The sequence below is a fragment of the Tiliqua scincoides genome, chromosome 4 (assembly GCF_035046505.1).
Source record: "Tiliqua scincoides isolate rTilSci1 chromosome 4, rTilSci1.hap2, whole genome shotgun sequence".
Taxonomy (NCBI): Eukaryota; Metazoa; Chordata; class Lepidosauria; order Squamata; family Scincidae; genus Tiliqua; species Tiliqua scincoides.
The window spans coordinates 210808985-210814642 of record NC_089824.1 but is presented as its reverse complement, the minus strand read 5'-3'; positions in this window follow the sequence as shown (position 1 = coordinate 210814642).

Here is a 5658-nt window from a genome sequence, read left to right as displayed (position 1 = left end):
ACCTATGTAATCCATACACAGTTACCTTTTTAAATGAAACGTTCACTGAACTGTGTGAACCTACTCCCATTGCTGCCATGGTATATACCATGTTCACCTATGTATAAAGAATGTGTTCACTAGAAACAATTATTATTTCTAGTAATGCCTGTGATGTGCAGGTACGTATGAAACACGGAATGGTAGTACAACCCATACTCTGAGGAACTCAGGTTTGGAAGAAATCACATGGGGGAATCTTCCATGTGTTCAGTGTTGCCCTGTGCACAAATGCTGAAGCCCAAGGTGCATGCAAACCTTTCAGTAGGCATCATAGCTAGCCAAAGCAATTCTGCTCCCCATCTCCATGTGTTCAATAAACACAGGGAGGGTCATTCCTGAACTGGACCTGGTTCTGGTCAGCGTGATCCTGTTGTGCTGGTTCTGAAAGAGCTTCCTTGGCTTCCAGTTTGTCTCTGGTGCAATTCAAAGGACTTCACACGATCTTTAAACCTGGTCTGCAACCAGTGTACCTGGAGAACCCCTTCCAACCATACAAACCCGCCCAGCAGATGCAGGGATCATCATCAGAGACCTGACAGCCCAATCCTATCCACATTTTCCTGGGAGTAAGCCCCATTGACTCTAATGGGACTTACTTCTGAGTAGACATGGATAGGATTGGGCTCTGCCTCCACTGACAAAGGACCACTGTTGTGGTATCCTGGAATCCAGCCTATACATGAGGCTAACTGAAGCAACTGCATCAGGCAGAGTGGTGGGGGCTGTCCAGCTCTGTCCACCAGCTCAACTCCAGTGCTCCTCTTTTTCCTTCCACTCCCTGGCTTGGAAAAAGAGGAGGGGGACAAAGAGGACGAGGAAATATGGAAGGGAATGCTGAGCTAGAACATTGGAGAGTGGAAGAAGCAGAGTCTGGTTTTTCAGTGAGAAAGGGGGGCAGTATTTGGACTGCCACCTCATGTAATGATGTCTTGGGCCAGTCCTGCTTATAACTCCTAAGGGAGATCTGCTTGGAGCTCTCACCGCCTGGCACCTTCAAAGGCAAAGTGTCCTGTTTATTCAGGGCTTTGGTATTTGATTTCTCTTACGGTTGTTGGATTTGATCAATGCTTTTCACAGTTGTTTTAATTTTTTTTTTAAGAAGGGGTTTTTGTGCCTCCTTTAGAAACATGTATCATGTGTAGTGATGGACGTTTTCATTTTTATTTCCTATTTTTATTATGCCAATGATAGTTAACATAAGAACATAAGAACAGCCCCACTGGATCAGGCCATAGGCCCATCTAGTCCAGCTTCCTGTATCTCACAGCGGCCCACCAAACGCCCCAGGGAGCACACCAGATAACAAGAGACCTACATCCTGGTGCCCTCCCTTGCATCAGGCATTCTGACATAGCCCATTTCTAAAATCAGGAGGTTGCACATACACGTCACGGCTTGTAATCCATAATGGATTGTTCTTCCAGAAACTTGTCCAATCCCCTTTTAAAGGCATCTAGGCCAGATGCCGTCACCACATCCTGCGGCAAAGAGTTCCACAGACCGACCACACATTGAGTAAAAAAATATTTTCTTTTGTCTGTCCTGACTCTCCCAACTCTCAATTTTAGTGGATGTCCCCTGGTTCTGGTGTTATGTGAGAGTGTAAAGAGCATCTCTATTCACTTTATCCTTCCCATGCATAATTTTGTATGTCTCAATCATGTCCCCCCTCAGGAGTCTCTTTTCTAAGCTGAAGAGGCCCAAACTCCGTAGCCTTTCCTCATAAGGAAGGTGCCCCAGCCCAGTAATCATCTTAGTCGCTCTCTTTTGCACCTTTTCCATTTCCACTATGTCCTTTTTGAGATGTGGTGACCAGAATTGGACACAATACTCCAGGTGTGGCCTTACCATCGATTTGTACAACGGCATTATAATATTAGCCGTTTTGTCCTCAATACCTTTTCTAATGATCCCAAGCATAGAATTGGCCTTCTCAACTGCCGCCGCACATTGGGTCGACACTTTCATCGACCTGTCCACCACCACCCCAAGATCAGGATTGGATGTTAACAATGGCCAAATGGAGATATACATTTTTTAAAACCACAGATAAATCATAGATGCCAAAGAAGATAAGTGAGGGGAAGAAACCAATGGAAAAACAAGGGACTATTTCATTGACCACAAATGCACTGTATAAACACCAGTCAATATTGATTCTGTATAGATTTACAGACCATATGCCTTCCCCACTGCACTTATTCGAAGAGAAGAGCAAGTCTATCCATTGGCTCTACCAATGCGTACTAACACGGGGAAGAGCACAAACCCCACACAGGCAAGCGACTTCTTGCATGATCACCAAATTAAATATTTCTGTGGGTATCTCATCAGATCAGAGCTGAGGAATGGCAGAACTCTTGCCATTCCTCTGTAGTTATACATGCATCATAAGGACAACATTTGGAAGAGTCAATTTGATAGAAGGGTTAACAGTACAGTAATAAACCACAAACATCAATAAGATCAATATGAAGTAACAATATCTGTTATGAGACATAAAGATGGTCAGGGAATCAAGCTTTGTGATTTCAAGGGACCTTCTTAAAATGTTAACAGTTTTGTCTGTTTTGTCTGTAGACACAAATCAGGGCTGAACCCAGATTTTTTTCCTGCCTTGGGTAAATTAATAAGTCCTCTCCCACTCCCCCTGCATGTCTTATCATACATTGAACCAAACAATAACAGCACATTCTTGTAATAACAGCATATTAAAAAGTATATATGGCTGGTCCAGGATCCTTCTTTCTCATTCATTTGTAATGTCAGTTGCTCTTTACATCTCCTTTCAACCTTGACATCAAAAGCTTCTTGAGAATCTTCCTTAGACAGCAGAGGAATACTGCCCATTTGGTGAGCTACTGAACTGTCCCCACTCCCCTTCTCCAAAAAGGAAGGCAGAAGCTTGCTCTTTCCAAAGAATTTCACATAGCTGAGGCCTGAGACGGTTGCCCAGTTTATCCCTATGGTTGGGCCAAGCCTAACACAAAGGGAATTCTGGCAAGAAGAGGTGTGTTTTATTCCTCCCTGAATTTAGCATAAAGAGTACAGTTCATGAGACACTGCGGTAAGTCCTCAAATAGTTCTGCTCTGCACAAAGGGTGCCTTCTTTCCAACAGAACCTGATTGTAACAGCCCTAAAGAATCGGCCTGAAGGGCCTGGGCTGCACTGTCGAAGCACAGCAGGTTTTCCTTCCTTTCTCCAAAGTTATCTTCCCAAGACAAGCTTCAAGTTCATGGTTTGGTTTAACATGCCTAAACCACGGGGAGAACTTCAAAGTCAGCAAAGCTACTAAATCAGTCTGTATACCACTATAATAAAATCTACGTTTTGTGGTTCTGAAGAGAATTCTGGAAAGGCAAAAGTACCACTGCCTCGGAGTGCACTCGTTTCTCAACTCTCTCATTCTGCAAATAAATAGCCAGTCAACCAAAACCACAGTGAATGTGTGCAGTGGGAGGTGCCAATGCAGGATAATGCCCGCTGCCCACATGTTGACCCAGCTCTTCTGCACAGAGTGGGATCTGTAAAATGCAGGATCCCAAAGCGTGCTTCCAAAGCCTGTAATTGACACATCATACACATGGAGGCTTTGTGCAGATCCGGATTGGAATGTGGAGGCTGGGGAAGAGCCAGCTGGCTCAAGTCCACCCCCATGTCTTGACTACCTCCTATTTTGGTCAGCTAAGCAGGGCTACTGACTTCATATAATCCAAGCACATGTGCTATATACATGAACATAAGAACTTAAGAACATAAGAACAGCCCCACTGGATCAGGCCATAGGCCCATCTAGTCCAGCTTCCTGTATCTCACAGTGGCCCACCAAATGCCCCAGGGAGCACACCAGATAACAGGAGACCTCATCCTGGTGCCCTCCCTTGCATCTGGCATTCTGACATAACCCATTTCTAAAATCAGGAGGTTGCGCATACACATCATGGCTTGTACCCTGTAATGGATTTTTCCTCCAGAAACTTGTCCAATCCCCTTTTAAAGGCGTCCAGGCCAGTCGCCATCACCACATCCTGTGGCAAAGAGTTCCACAGACCAACCACACACTGAGTAAAGAAATATTTTATTTCTGAGTGGCCTGCTTGGAGGCAGGCTGTGCAGCTTGGCCTTTCCCAGTTTGAAGAGACACTTGGCCAACAGTCTGAGGCTAAGAGGCAAAGAAGGAAGGCCCATAGCCAGGGAGACAGACCAGGGACAGACTGCACTTGCTCCCAATGTGGAAGGGATTGTCACTCCCAAATTGGCCTTTTCAGCCACACTAGACACTGTTCCAGAACCACCTTTCAGAGCGCGATACCATAGTCTTTCAAGACTGAAGGTTGCCAACAGTATTAGAAATAAAAATGAAAGCAGATATTGAAAGTTGTGTGGCAAGTGTGGAGTTCTAAACCTACATTACTTTGTTCTTCTACAAAATCATATAACATAGTAGGTATCCCTACTATGAGATGAGGATGGGGAGGTTAGAGAACAACCAGACAAAGGCAGGGTAGGAGAAGAAATTGGGAAAGGTAGGGTGATGGGATGTGATAGACGGTTTGGCACAATGAGAGGATGCGGGGACAAAGGAGCGAATAAGCAGCCCATCCTGGGGCATTCCATGTATAAATGCTTTTATGCGAATGCCCGAAGTCTACGAGCAAAGGTGGGAGAACTGGAATGTCTGGTGACAAGGGAAAATATTGACATAGTGGGCATAACGGAAACCTGGTGGAATGCGGAGAATCAGTGGGATACCGCAATCCCGGGCTATAAACTCTACAGGAGGGACAGGCAGGGGCGTGTTGGAGGTGGGGTGGCCCTTTATGTTAAGGAAGGGATAGAATCCAGCAAAGTAGAGATTGAAGGTGGGTCCGACTCCACCGTAGAATCTCTGTGGGTTAAATTACCAGGCTTGTGCAGCGATGTAATACTGGGGGCGTGCTATCGTCCTCCAGACCAGAAATCTGATGGGGACCTTGAAATGAGGAAACAGATCAGGGAGGTGACAAGGAGGGACAGGGTTGTAATCATGGGGGGCTTCAATTATCCTCATATTGACTGGGTCAATTTGTGTTCTGGTCACTATAAGGAAACCGGATTTCTTGACGTGCTAAATGACTGTGGCTTAGATCAGTTAGTCACGGAGCCCACCAGAGGACAGGTGACTCTGGATTTAATTTTGTGCAATACGCAGGACCTGGTTAGAGATGTAAACGTTACTGAGCCATTGGGGAACAGTGATCATGCTGCGATCCGTTTTGACGTGCACGTTGGGGGAAGAATACCAGGCAAATCTCTAACAAAAACCCTTGACTTCTGACGGGCAGACTTCCCTCAAATGAGGAGGCTGGTTAGAAGGAGGTTGAAAGAGAGGGTAAAAAGAGTCCAATCTCTCCAGAGTGCATGGAGGCTGCTTAAAACAACAGTAATAGAGGCCCAGCAGAGGTGTATACCGCAAAGAAAGAAGGGTTCCACTAAATCCAGGAGGGTGCCCGCATGGCTAACCAGCCAAGTTAGAGAGGCTGTGAAGGGCAAGGAAGCTTCCTTCCATAAATGGAAGTCTTGCCCTAATGAGGAGAATAAAAAGGAACATAAACTGTGGCAAAAGAAATGTAAGA